Source organism: Thermobia domestica, chromosome 9 (genome assembly GCF_964235325.1).
Source record: "Thermobia domestica chromosome 9, izTheDome1.hap1.1, whole genome shotgun sequence".
In the NCBI taxonomy this organism is placed as follows: Eukaryota; Metazoa; Arthropoda; class Insecta; order Zygentoma; family Lepismatidae; genus Thermobia; species Thermobia domestica.
This window is the reverse complement of record NC_137462.1, coordinates 48,774,371-48,790,102: the sequence shown is the minus strand read 5'-3', so window position 1 is coordinate 48,790,102 and position 15,732 is coordinate 48,774,371. Positions and strand designations below refer to the sequence as shown.

General features: G+C 34.8%; 1 long non-coding RNA gene across 1 annotated transcript in view; it reads right to left on the bottom strand.

Annotated features, from left to right (window-relative positions):
* The window catches only part of LOC145693979 (uncharacterized), a 181,554-nt gene extending 166,855 nt beyond the window's left edge, over positions 1–14,699 (bottom strand). Inside the window, exon 1 of the long non-coding RNA XR_014132866.1 lies at positions 14,613–14,699. This is a non-coding gene — a long non-coding RNA (uncharacterized LOC145693979). The remainder of the gene's footprint in view (positions 1–14,612) is intronic.
* Positions 14,700–15,732: the final 1,033 nt, after the last annotated feature.

Sequence of the window (15,732 nt, the reverse complement as noted above, 5' to 3'; positions counted from 1 at the left end):
ATTCGAGGATGAGTGTGAATTAATGGGAATTAAAGAGTCAAAATTAATGAAACTTCTTCCTCATGTCTTATTACCCCCATGTTTGACTTGGTTCAAAGCAATCTGAGATAATATTAATGGTACTCTGATTTTAAAGAGGCGTTATTGGCAAACTATGAAAACGATTTCATGTTAGCAAATAGGGACGCATTACTAAGAACGAAATCATTTGACCCTAAGATACATAAAAATGTTACCGAATTTGTAGTGGCCACATATAATGAATTAAAAGCACTTAACCCAAACCAACCAGAATCACGTGTAATAGCTTCGGTTCGTATTTTATTACCATTTAGATTACAACAAATGTTGATGACCGCTCAATGCGTCAATTTCAACCATTTAATCATGTTAGTTCAGAGTTACGAAAGTCAATTTCTAGCACAAAGAAATAGCAGCAATCCAGAAAAAAGTCAGGTTACTTCTAGTCGCAATAATATTAATTATGCGCACATTCAAAATTTAAGTATTCAAAATAAAGATAATGTTAATTCTCCAGGAAATAGTGTCCATTATTTTGGTATTAGAACAAATAATAAAAATAGTATCGGTAATTCAACTCAACCTAATTATAGATATGGTAACGGTAACAGAAATTACCGGAATTATAATAGGAATCCTAGTAGAAATCGCAATACGAATCAGCGTACTTGGTCACAAAATAGATTCCTAGATGGACAAGTTTGCAGTAACAGAAACTCAAATTCAGGATCTTTATGTAATCGATCGGAACATACTCAAGACTGCGGAATACAATGTACTTTATTGGAGTCTACTAATCCTTTTAATTTAAACTAGATGGTGCTGATGTGGCTTGGGTTGAAACCACACCAGCGTTAAGTGTATCTAAGCAATCTATTGAGGATGAAACTAAATTAAAAGTTGTGCATACTAATGCAATGTATCAATACCTACCGATTGTCAATTGCTTTTGGAGATCTCCACTGAAAATGATTGTTTTTCTAGAAACCTTTTCCACAGCGCGGATTATGTTAATAATTAATGAAATATCTGTGCATGCGTTAATTGATACAGGAGCTACTGTGTCGCTTTTGTCCTACGCTTTTTGGCGTGAAATTATCAAGGATTATTCCAATCCCAGGTTGCAAAAGATGGAAAATTTAATATTAATTGATTATACCGGCAAGCATAAAAAGAGAGTAATGGGCAAGACTCAAGTTGAAATTGACATACAGGGTTACAAAATTAACATTCCTATTTTGGTCATAAATGAATTGAATGAAAAAGTATTAATTGGTTTGGATTTCCTAACACAGTTGCGTACTATTCTAGATTTCGAGAATAAAACGTTTACTGTAAAGACCCTAGATGACGTAATAGTTCAAAAATTAATTCCAGCGAAAGCTGATATAGCTAGTTAATGTCAACCTTTCGTGAACAATGTGTCAGAAATTGACCCTTCCAAATCTAAAAACATTCAAGATGTCGAAATGAGAGAGAAACCTATTTTCACTATAGATGAGGAATTTTCATTGTCTAAACACGTAGATCCTATCATAGATTCATTGGATTTTATGGATACAGAGGTGAAATTATCATTTAAGGATATAATATATAGACATAAAAAGGTTTTTCTATCCAAACCCGGATGTTGTAAAGATTTTGTATATACCATTGAAGTAGACACCAAAGATCCGATAGTGACTAAACCCTACATTATTCCTTATCGATTCCGAGAAAACGTACGCAAACAAATAGCCGATATGTTAACTTATGGGATTATTCGACCTTCACGAAGTATTCACTTAAACCCATTGCATGTAGTTCCCAAGAAAGACGGCAAACATCTACGTCTGGTAATGGATCTCAGAAAGTTGAACTCTCATATCAAATTACAACAAGTACGTTACCCCCTATAGATGAAATTCTTGGAACATTACAAGGTAATACAATATTTGGGAATCTAGATTTAATAATGGCGTACAACCAAGTAATGTTGGATGAAAACTCCAAACCTTTCACCGCTTTCTTATTTGAAGGACAATTGTATGTATACAATCGAGTAGTTTTTGGATTGATTAATGGTAGTGCCGCCTTAGCTTCATGTTTAAATCAAGTATTGGGTCAAAATTTACGTAACAATATGATTTATTATGCTGATGACATTTTGATAATGGGAAAAACTCCTGAGGATTACTTGAGAAATTTAAATATTGTTCTTGAGCGTTTAGAAAATTCAGGTCTTACAGTAAATATTGAAAAATCAACATTTTTCAAAAAATCAATTGAATTCTTGGGATATTCTATTGACGCAAATGGTATGTGTTACAGCGACTCTAAAGTTCAAGCTATTCGAGATTTACCAGCTCCCAGTAATCTAAAGGAAACTAGACAGGTACTCGGTTTTTTCAACTGGTTTAGAAGATCAATACCAAAATTCGCCGAAATAGCCGAACCTTTATTTTCTATAACAAGGAAAGGAACTTTATGGCAGTAGGGAGAATCACAAGAGCAAAGTTTTCAATGTTTGAAGAGGTGTATTATGAAGAACATACGCTTGAATCATGCGAATTATGATCGTCCTTTCTTCTTGCAATGTGATGGGGCACTTTCTGGAATTTCAGGAATACTTTGGCAACCGGATGTTGATTCTAACGAACCCTTGGTAATTCACTGTCAGTCGGACCTTGAAGAATGCTGAAAAAGGGTATACTATTACAGAAATTGAACTACTTGCAGTGCGTTTTTCATTACAAAAATTTGCACCTTATCTCAGTGGATGTCACTTCACAATTATTACAGATCATAGCTCATTGTGTCACCTAAAGAAAATACAAGGCTACAATAGTCGGTTATTAAGATGGTCGTTAGAATTACAATCCTTCGATTTTGAGGTCAAACATATCAAAGGGGTTGAAAATGTACCGGTGGATACCTTGTCTAGATTATTTCCCAGTGAAAATCATCGTGTATTATCGATAAATGTTTTTCAGGTCTTACAGGAAGAAATTTCTAACATTTCATTGGATGAGTTACAAAAATCTCAAAGGAACTACGAACCTTATGCAAAGATTATAAAACATTTAACTTCATGTGTGAAAGGATGTGATTGTCCTCGTTCGTGGAACACTCTGTATAAAATGTCCAATAATGTATTAGTAATTAAAGACTTAGGAACAAAATTTGTATACCACCTCGATTGGTACCTCAAATACTGAAAGCATATCATGATAATTTTGGACACTTCGGTTATTCAAAAGTATATTGTCTGATAAGTAAATCCTTTTATTGGAAATCGCTAAGATCTCAAATTAAGAACTGTATCAAGGATTGTGAGGAGTGTATGAAAATCAAACATAACTATCGATCTATATATAAACCAATGTTGTCTGTAATACCCGATCGTCCTCAGTCTTTCATTTCTATTGACTTGTATGGGCCTCTTCCGAGAGCGTCTTCTGGTGAAACTTTTCTTCTCACTGTTTTGGACATTTTTACGAGATATATAGTAGCTTATCCCCTACATAAAGCTACTTCGTCAGCAATTGTTCATTGCATTTTAAATGTATATATACCTCACTGTGGACCTGTCAAGCATATCATGTGTGATAATGGAGGTCAATTCCGGAGTGACGTTTTTCTTAGTGCCATGAATAATGCCAACATTAAGGTACACTTTGTAACACCTTATCATCCCAGTAGCTCGATAGTTGAGAAAGTTCACCGAAATCTTGGAATGTTGTTTCGACATTATTGTCGTAATAAACACACCGATTGGATCAAATATGTTAAGAAGATTACATATTTTTTGAATTATTCAGTGTCTGATACTTTGGGAGTGGCACCTGTTAATATTCATAATGGGACTGATTTTGTTTCTCCAATTGAAGAACATTTTGGAATTCAACTTGACGACAATGGTGAAATAGATTTTTCTCATCTCAGAAGTATGATACACCTTCGAAGAACGCAGAAATTCAAATATCGTAATCAGAAAATCGAAGAGCAACAAGTAGGTAAAGTGAAAATTAAATCCAATGATTTAGTATTTGTAAGACTACATCCTCAAAGTGACGCCTCATTAAAACGGATCTATAAATTCTGTGACATATACGCCGGTCCTTATTTGTGTACGAAACAAATTAACCCGAAAGTATTTGAGTTAATGGATATAAAAACAGGGAAAATCTTAGGATTACGAAATGTTGATGAACTAAAACTTTGACAACCAACGGAAAATACTAGAAAACGATGGATGGATTTAGTCAAAGCTTTAATTCCCCCTGAAATTATAACAAAAGTTAATATAAGAAACTCATAACAGAGGAATTTTATTCTTGGCGCTCGACCTATTATGATAGAAGCTATCGATTTGATATTTTAGATTGTACTTAGGATTTTGTTAATGTTTATGTTATCCTTATATGTTAATTTAATATTTGTGTGTTAACTGATATTTCATTTCAATCAGTTGTGATCCAATATTAAACCACGTTATCTTATAATTTAATTAACATCAATTTTGATGATTTTTCCTAACATTATTTCATCTTATTTTTCTTTTTCTGAATTCTATATTATCTATGTCGTATTTTACCTATGTAATGAATATATGTGACAGCTAATTATCAAATGCAGGAAATATATTCTGTAACATCCCTATTTATAATGAGTTTAAATATTCAAACAGCCTCGACCATGTTATTAAAAAAAAACTATGCTTGGACCAAAAACAAACTTTTAATTGTTCATAATTTTTGGAATAGATCCTCCTGTACGGTGTTGTAAAGAATTTGAAGTATAATTAATTATAAAAGAATATTATTGATATAAAGAATAAATAAAAAGGAATGTAAAGATATGCAAGATATTTATATATATTGTGAATTTTGTATATACGAGGACTATCCAATAATTAATGTATACTTATCTTTGTAAAGTTGTCATACGGTCCAGAATTCTTTCTAGAAGTGCTAAATCACTTCAAGAAGTCCTGTCGGGAGCCATTAAAGATAGAACGACAGCATTTATTATTCGGCATGCATGTATTATTCTTTACCTGCACCATTTAGATATTTTAATCAAAGGTGGTATAAACTAGCCAACTATTTAATTATTTTATATAGGTTAGAAGAAGAAGTTATATACTTTAAAAAATATATAATTATATAAAAATTATTTATTTTGATTTTTGTCAGTACAATTACTCAAAGTATTTATAATATTCATATAGGTTTATTTAACATAGTTCTTATCAAAGGAAACACTAATATTGGTTATCATCACTCCTAAGTTTTGAGCTAATGTGTCTAGGTGATAACAAATAGTTAAAAAAAACTTCACTCAGACTATATTCCCTTTAACATGCTGACCTTTAATATAAGATATTTGGAAACAAATTGTAAATAGAAAATTACTTTTCAGAAAGGGGGGGAGGATAAGGATGTCATATAAACCAACTAACAGGAAATTACGTTTAGCACCAGCAACTACAAAACCTTTTCCTGTCATCTCAAATATATTTAAAATCTTTACAATATCAAGCAATTAGATTCTGATTACGTTCTTCTACAAAGATAATTATTCTCAGAGTATAAACACCTCATCCAGTTCCTTGCCAGGTGGTAAAGTGCCAAGGACCGACGAGACGTTACCACGTTGGATAGAAACGGATATGCGCTGTATTAGATAGGATGTGGAGCGAACTTCGCCGGAAACACAAGAAATGCGTCTTCCTATCTCCCTAATGAATTCTAGACTTCTTGCAACCCAAGCATCACTTGTTTCAATAGCGATTGGAGTGAAAACAAACTTTTCGAGAAGGTTGTTGTATTTTCTTTGCTTTTCAGCTTCTCTGCGATTAGCAACAGCTCCAGCGTTCATTACTGACAGCGTTCATTATATAAAAATGTTTTGTATCTTAGAATGTTGATTCTGTAACGATAGCAACGAGAGAATACATTGTGGTATGATGGCTGTAAACAGCCTAGATTTAACTATACAATAAAATACATTCGAATATGCAACAAATTGCAGTTTTTATGTTAATCTAATACGTGTGCAACTCACTTATTTGAACTAGGGCTTCAACGATTCAACGATTACGTTGTATCTGTTGTATTTATTCAGAGTATTGCTCAAGAATGTTTTGTAAATTATTAATGAGAATTTGGTGAAATTAAGAGCCGAAGAACAATGTCACAAAGGTGTTTCTATTGGTATTATGTTTCTGTGATTTCAAAGTATTGACAATATCAGTAATAGCTGGGGAAAGATAAACAACACTTGATACAAAGATGTCTGTAGATATTTGGTTTCAAAGGCTTATAGTCAGTGATAGAAATGGAAAAGAAGAAATGTCAGTATATTTTTGTACTTCAATATCATCTACACTGTCCAATAAAATGTTCAATATTAGAATTAAAGCAGGCAACTCAAATTTTCTTGCTCCTATAATAATTTTGTTAATAATACTGTGATAGCGTGTTAGCTTAGAGTGTTGGCTTCTCATTCTGGAGATCCTATAATCTATTTTCTGGCCGGCTATCTTGATTGGTGCTTTCCAGGATTTATTCTCAGCCACAACATATAAATTTCGGGACAGTAACATGAACGTTGATCCGGACCTATTCCTTTCCCACATCACCTCTAATTATCTTGCGACCATCTCTGGTACACTAGCCGAATGAAATTTTAAAGAATTTCTTTTTGGTGGTCCATTTGTTTTGTAAGACACTAAAAGTGACACTGTGTTCAAACTTAATGAGTTCCTTGCAGATGTCACAATGTCATTTAACAATATTGAAAATTCATTCACACTCCAGTGTATGTACAATTAGTGTGTTTACAGCAGCCGTCCCATACCTGAACTCGATATCAACACTTCTCTAAAACCTTGAATATACTTTTTGGGTACTTTATTAGGTATTTTTTTAAAACATTACACAAATCTCTAATTGATTTGTCATCGAAAAACACGCCTGCAGCATGAGACCATTTTGTATTGTCTAGAACCACGAAATTTTAAAGCACAGCAGTATACTTCTGTATTTGATATGGTTTATAGTTTGTCTATTCCTGGAACAATGCCAAGCTTGTGTTATAAACATTCTCACTTTCATGTTTTTAGTAATACTTCCAAACAAATGGTTTTTCTTCGTTCGACTGACTTTTCGCAAATGTAAAATAACGTTCTGAACGCACGCTTCTTCGAATTTCTTTAGCCAATTTGAAAATGTTCACCAGGCAAGGACTGGCACCACTCTATATTTTTGCTTTCAGAAATTATGGACTCGTAAAACTGTAGTATAATGCATTTAAGTTCTACCGCTACGTGTTCCGGTTTCAACACATCATAAAATACACCCATACACCCATATTCCACATGAGGGAATATATATATATATTAGGGTGCACCTTAATTTTCAATTTCCGAATTTCTTTGCTCCCAACCCCTAAATTGGTTCCATGTCGGACCAAATTAATCTGTGAAAAAAATGGGCTCAATGAAAGAATATTTAACCGACCCCAAAGCGACCTAAACATATGAATGCATTTACAATGTATAGTATATGGCAAAAGTTTGTAATAAACTCTTGTAACTTCAAAATGGCTGAGGGAAAGGAATCATATCTATACCTGATACTGAGTAATGACCATACCGAATACTGAATAGTGACCGAGATGAGGCATATTTTTACGTCCACCATCTTGGATTCGGGCACAACATTTTAAATAGAAATGACCTTGTATGATATATCATTTTGAGGTAGCTTTTGACGACAAACAGACGTCTCCCTTTATTTTCCACTTCTCTCTGAACATGTAATAATTATCAACTATGGAAAATAAAAGCTCCGAAGTAATAAAACTTAATATTCTCTGAGTTTATATCTCTGTACGGGCTGCAGATTTATAAAATTGTTAAATTGTTTCCCCTTATTTGAATTAAACTATAAAGTAAAGAAAGAAATGCACATTCGTTTCTCAGCAGTGCAAGAAAAAGTAAATATGATTCTTTCCTAATCAATAATTTAAACATTATGTTCCAATTTATCACTGAAAAATATTCAGAATGGTTATTTATCTCTTAGAAAGGGGACTAGTAAAAATGCATAAGTTGCAGTAGTTTCTGGCAACACTGAAACAATAACAGCAATGCTCAGTTCAATCAGTTTGTTTGAAGGCTTCGAGAAAGTATGATTGTTTTCCTATGCGATTGTTTGTTTTAGTTTCTTCGCACACAGTGCTGTTGAATTTGGAGTTTTTTCAGGAAGTGTAAACAACTTATGCAATGCAATCGCATTACCTCCGAAGTTAGCTTCGCGCTGTTTACGCAAAGGTTACGAATGCGCCCTCATTGGACCTTTAGGAACCAAATTGTAGGAACAAAACTGCCTTCAAAACGACAAGTACTTAGTGTTTTATTTTTCAATGTGCGTGTAGTTAAATTGACCATAAAAGAAAGTGCGACTTTAATTGTAAAGGAAGTTCTTGTGTTTTGGGAAAAGGCACGAATTCCTACAAAACGAAGTGATAACTATATTGAGAAAGTTCTAGTACTATACAAAGAATGGCAAGTTTACAGAAAAGATTACACAGAAAATTTATGTGGAAGAAACTAAAAGAGCGACATTTATTTCCCGACTAGATGACTTGTTTGATATTGCCCACGAGAATGCGTTAGATATGATCAAGAAGGAAGAGGATAAGCAATTTTAGTAATACAGCGCATGAAAGGACGACAAGGTTATATGGGTGGCATTGACCGCAAACATAAAGAAACTGAGGAAAGAATAAAGGAACGTAGGAAAAAGGATGAAGAAAGAAGATAACGAAAGAGAAACGAAGAAATGGAAGCAAAACGTTTCGTCAGCAACATTGTCTGGCAGTGATAATGAAGATACAGATTCCAATTCCTATGATTCCGATTCTACTCCACCTACCCAATCATGTTTAGGAGATCCAATGTTGGTGAGTGAACTAAGTACCTCGGGTACAAGAGATACTCACGATATTTGAACTCCCCGTCTGTGCGAACTACTGGACAGATGCAAAATCAGCGACCGCAATGCAGTTCATCTTTTAGTAGCAGCAGCAGAAGCCTTTCACTGTAATATTGAAAGCTTAATTATTAAAATCGCTCTTCCATTCGACTTCGCAGGAAAGAAATGCGGGAGAAAAGGCAAAAAGAAATAAAAGGGAGATTTGATGTCGCCGATTCTGATGCTTTGGTGCTTCACTGGGATGGCATGCTATTTCCAACTACAAGTAATATAGGAAAAGTTGACAGACTTGCGATATTTGTAACTTTTAACGGCAAGAAACAATTATTAAGCATCCCAGAAATACCGTCATCTACAGGGGAAGCACAAGCCACAGCTGTTTACAAAGCGGTGGAGAAATGGGACATAGAGCACAAAATACCGGCGTTGTGCTTCGATACAACTGCAAGCAACACCGGCAGAATAAAAGGCGCGTGTGAAAACCTTGAGAAGAAATTTGATCGTGATTTGCTCTACATCACATATTTGAATTAGTTCTTCAAAGTAGCTTTCACACAGTAATGGATGGTGCTATAGCTGCCAGTACAAGTTCCGGGCCTGATGTGCTTTTGTTTAAGAGATTTGGGCAATCCTGGTCGTCAATAGATAAAAGCAATTACCGGACTGGGGTATATGATGTCCCGGAAGATGTCCGTGTCAATATGTTGGAATTCATACAACAGAAACATCAGAGACATCATAGAGATGACTATCGCGAATTATTAGAATTGGCCATGATCTTCCTAGGCGCCACCCCTCCACAAGGAGTTTCATTTCGCATTCCTGAAGGTGTGAGCCATGCTCGGTGGATGGCAAAGGCTATATATGCGTTGAAGATACATTTATTCCAATACCAATTTGAACTGACGAGAAAAGAAAAGAATTCAATCAAGAGATTATGCATTTTTCTCGTCCGAATCTATTTACAAGCTTGGTTCCTTGCACCATAGGCTGTGAAAGCTCCGTATCACGATTACAAGTTTTTACATAAATTAATCGAATACAGGGAAAGTATATCCAGACATTAGCAATTGTACTGTGGAAAAATTCCCTAACCACTTACGGTATCTGTCACCAGAAACTGAGGCATTTGCATTCTTTAATGATCAAGTGCCACAACATGTGAAAGAAAAAAGGGTTCTTAATATAAAAGGGAGTACAGAAGAATGTGATGCACAAAACCAAATAAAGCGATGCTATATAAATAGTGCAGAATTCAACAGCTTCAGAGAAAAAGAATTGTCAGACTTCGTTTCCTCAGATTCGAAGACATGTTTTTCAAGATTTTCGATAAATACACATTTTCTGCAAACATGCCCATCTACTTGGAAAGAAAATGTGAACTTTCAACGTGGGTTGAATATATTGAAAAACATTGTGGTGGTGAATGATGCTGCAGAGAGAGGTGCGAAACTGATACAAGAATACAGGAATATTTTAACAAAGGACAAAAAAGAGAAACAATACATATTGCAGATAGTCAGTGAACACAGAAAAAAGTATCCAGATGCTACAAAAATTGGCTTAATGAATCAGCAGAATTTGGCTAGTTATCCACAGCCTTCAGCTTTCTTTATTATCATTTTAAACATTCATTATGTTATTTATGTAATTTCATTTCATATAAATAATTTCAATATAGGCTGGTGTGTATTTCGACGAAATGCAATTATATAACAACGTATATAATTATTTCCTTGTTACATGTATGTAATAGTTTATTAATATTTCAGTAACCTATAAAGAAAAAAACGATATTGAAAGATAATAAACTATTATTTCAAAGCTAAAAAGAATTAAATGACCAGAGATACTTGAAAATATAGGAAGATATGTTTTCATAAAGAAAGGTTACCCAAAAACGATGTCACACATCATCATTTCCATTTAAAATTTTGGGTCCGAATACAAAATTGCGGACTTCAAAATGACCACCATCATGCTATTTCTCAGGATTAGATGTGGATTACTTCCAATTCCTGTATCCAAGATTTGATCCCTTTCCCTTCAGCCGCTTTAAAGTAAGAAGGGTTTATTCCAGACTTTTCCTATATATTAACATTTTGGATATGAATTCAAACTTTAGGTCGCTTGGGGGTCGATTAAATATCCTTCGATTGAGCCCATTTTTTTCATGGATAAATTGGGTCCGACATGGAACCAATTTAGAGGTTGGGAGCAAAGAAATTTGGAAAAAAAATTCGCCATGTAATTAAGGACCACCCTAATATATATATATATATATATAAATCACTGTAGGTATTTATCTCCTTACTGTCTTTTTGGATCGTTACTGGTTAAATCGAAATGATTCACTACTTTTGCTACAAAGAACGCACAGATCTAACAGTTGATACTACCCGTCAATCTGTGTCTGACTGCCTCGCTATCCAGCGTCTATACAAAAGAATGAAATGATTTAACTTCACGTCGTACGCATCGAAATAAGGACTCCCTGAGTATGGTTAAACCTCCACATACTTCCTCACTTATTCACAGCATGTATAATTTTAACAAGAAAGTACAAAAATTCAATTTTGAAGCAGTTGTCAATGTATTTTCTTGAATGATTTTCAACGTTATCTTAATTACTTGATACTGAAAGCGGTAAATGATCAAAAGCGGTAAGAGGCGTAACTTCAGCCCTAATTAGAAAGTATTCCCATATATGTTACGTAATATGATAATGAAATCATTTTCCCAATATTAAATATATATATATATATATATATATATATATATTCGATTTTCTTTAAGATTTCCAATCTATTTTATTGTTTGCATCCGGTTGAGATTCGTCAATAAGAAGGAATAACTTTTCTTTATCTCAGAAGGTACGTATGTTCCACAATGAATTACGTAAAATGTATATACTTACAAGGGAATGGAGGGAGAATTGATATCGAGTTGGAACGTTGTACATACATTAATCGAAAGCACTAATGATTCTGATTAAGAATCTGTAATAAAAAGTTTCCACATAAATATATGGAAGGAGTTATATCGATTTGTCACTTTTCACATTTTGCGAAATTTTGTTTTGAAATTAGTTAAGTAGGTGAAAACAAAATGAAGAATTCAACTCACAGAGCTTGCTACCTTCTAAAGCTAATCATCTATGTGAAATCCATAGTGAGAAAGCATCATAAGCCATAATAAAGTCAGCGACTATATCCAGCGGAATCGGATCAAATCTGACATGACATGATTATTGAAGGCTGTGAAAAAGGCGATGTCATTTCAGAAACTTAGTTTTGACAGACTTTCGCGTGATTGACGGTGATACACCAGTGGCACATTTACATACATCACGAAGGAGCTGTTCAATTTTGGATGATGATCCTGATTATGAACCATCGACATCAGCAGGTCATCCGAAAAATTCAGATACTCGGAAGTACACAGACGACGAGATGAGGATGGCTCTTGATTGTACATGGACACCACGAGGCAAATGCAGAAAAATCACTCCCATCCGTAAGAAACACTCTTGCGCACAAGACTGGCCTGTCATTCGTGCGTGAAAAAGGAAATTCGCATTTGGCGCAATAGAGAATTGAAGCTGAAGCAAATAAGCAACGACACGTTTGCCGATTTCAACGCAACTGCTGTGGCTGGGCATCCGATTCACGACGACGACATACGAATCTGGGCGATGAAAAATGCAGCCAAACTTGATTTTGCTCATTCGTTCGAGGCTTCGTCTTGGTGGGTACAGCAGTTTAAAAAAGCCCGTGGAATTAGCAGCTGCCGAATCACGAGTCGCGTGACGAAGCCCTGCTTCGAAGATCAGGAGTTTTTGAAAACAGAAGCAGACAAATTTGCGACCCGCATCAGCAAAACAATCAATGAGAAACGCATCGCTGCCGCAAATGTTTTGAACGCCGATCAGAGTGGTGTTCAATATGAAATGACAGGAAATCGCACTCTGGCGTTCAAAGGACAAGACAGAGTTGAAAAATTGTGCAGTCAACAAATGCTACAACCCACTTTTACACTATGTTGCCAATCGTTGCGATGAGCGTAGTTGTTCATGACAAAATGATGGTAACACTCCAAGAGTCTAGCGGAAAAATTTGGGCCAAGAGTGTGGGAAACAATGATCAAACCCGAAAATATGGTGCTTGATGCATCAAAAAGTGGCATCATAACAAGTGACGTCCGCGACAAGTTTGTTAAAGACTTGATGTCTGCAGCGATTTCACCGAACGAAAAAAAAAAATATCGTTCTACTTGACCATTGGGGTCCATTTACAGACCACACGCGAATTGCCGCGTGTTTGCCAAATGGCGCAATGGTGAAGGTTGAGAATATCCCGAAAAACTGCACGCGATTCTGTCAGCCGTTAGAGGCTTATGGGTTTGGTGTTTGGAAACATTATTTGAAGAAACTTGAACACTATGTGAAACTCGAACTTGACGGGTATAAAATATATCAACGAGACCAGCGCATTATATTTGTTTCGATTCTACACAATCAGATGAGTTCGCCAAAATACATTGGGTTGTATCAATATGCATTTATTAATGTTGGTTATAAGACTGGTTAATATCCTGCTTTTGATTCGCCAAGCAAATTTGGTTTCAGGTTTGGTGTCGCCAACTGCTGGTTCAGCATTATGAGAAACTTGCGAGAATCCGTTGCTCTTGGTGCAAAGACATTTTTTGTTTGAACCATTTTCTTGTTGATAACACTGAGTATGTGCTGAAATATCATTACTGCACATCTTATGTCAACTAATACATTTGATTCTGTTATGCTCCAAACGTTATGTTTCCTCAAATATGAGTAACGAAAACATTTTCAAACGATTTCTAGTGCGTGAATTAGTTGTTTGTATGAGTTTGGTAGAGATTGGAATTGAAATAACGTGAAAAAGTGCGAAAACTGTGAAAAGTGACAAATCGACGTAACTCCTTCAATACATTTATGTGGAAGCTTTTTATTACAGATTCTTAATCAGGATCATTAGTACTTTCGATTGATGTATGCACAACGTTCCAACTCGATATCAATTCTCCCTTCATTCCCTTGTTAGTTGCCTATTTTCTACAGTGCACTTCATTAGTAAAATACTATTTTTACATTGTGTTTATCCAAGAATCAAGAGCAGATTTGAAGAACGTTAAGGGAGATGATTTTATTTCCCTGTAAATTGTTCGCAGTTTCGAGGGGTCGCGGTGGCTCGTCCCTAGTTTAAACCTTGATCCCGCCAAGTGAACTTTGTGGTGGACAAACACCGTGTGCGTGGGTTTCCTCGATGTTCTCCCGTTTCCTCCCACTTTCTTCATTCCACTATTTAATTCATTCCTCAACATCACCGTCTCCTTTAGCCTAGCCGGCATAAAGCATTTAGCCTTTAACTCTGCAATTGGTATTTCACTACAAAATGTTAGTACTTTTTCAGTGCAGATCCTTATATTTTGCAAACAAAAGAAAAGGAATTGCATTTATCCTAATACATACTTCTTTTTTATAAAAAGAACTTTACTGGGTATTTTTAAATTTTTTATTCTATGCATTAACACAACTACTTGAATAAATAAATGTTAGTTAAGTGTACTTACAATGCTCTTGAGCTGTAACAGAAGTCGTTGTTAGGGCAACAATACAAAGTACAAGACACAGCTTCATCTTCGCTCAATGTCTTTACTCTCTGAAATTAATTTAAAAAGATATAATATACTATTATGGTCAAATTTTATTGTCTTTGTTATTGTTATATAACAGCACTAATTGAAAAAGCAAGGAATTAGGATGATGACCTACTGACTATTTTGAAAACATTCCAGCTGAGCATATTATTTGAAATGGAAGACCGTATCCCGGAGACATTTTTATCGAGTATACAAGACGAGTCTAAAACAATGACACAATTGACTTTGCAGATTCGGGTTCGATTACCGGGGAAAGCTTGATTAGTTCGGATCCCATGTTAAGCTGCAGGATCATGATCCATTTTGCCTGAATGCTGGACGAGAGGCAAAGCTCCAAATTAACCAACCAATCGTATATCGTTGGTTAAATGGTATGTTTCCTATATGCCGAATTGGGAGCGTGGGTTCCGTGAAATTATCATCTTGAATATCTGGTTTCAATCATATCGACTTCGCCATGTGGAAAGTTCTGAAATAACTGCTGAGAAGTTGGATCGTCTCCCGAAGATAACTGATGCAGCGATTACTCTTCGTCCCGATTTGCTCAAGATAATCCAAATACGCTTGAATTACCGTTTAAGGATAAAAGTTAAGGGCAGTGACATTCAATCGAACTATATTTTGCATTAAGCAGATATTCTATTAATGTGTAATACACGTAAAAAAAATTTTATGAGCATGTGTAAAATGTGAGAAGTATAAGAAACTAAAAACGTAATTTCCTGCTAAATGAAACACATTGAAATAGTATAACCGACAAGACAAGACCAGAAATGAGGATTTTTCGTCTGTTTTTTAAAATTTTGAAAAAGTTTAATCTCGTCTCGAATCTCGAATCGATTTTTTCCCAGATCGTTTCGTAAATTTGTGTACGAAATTTATGCCCCCTGTTTGATTTTCTTAATTTCTAGAAGTTACGAAAATCCTTAGTATATTATTACAACATTAAAGAAATGTTTATTATTCAAATACATTGTATAATGACCTGCGTATCTTTAAACGTTCATAAATCCTCTCCATTATATTCGTT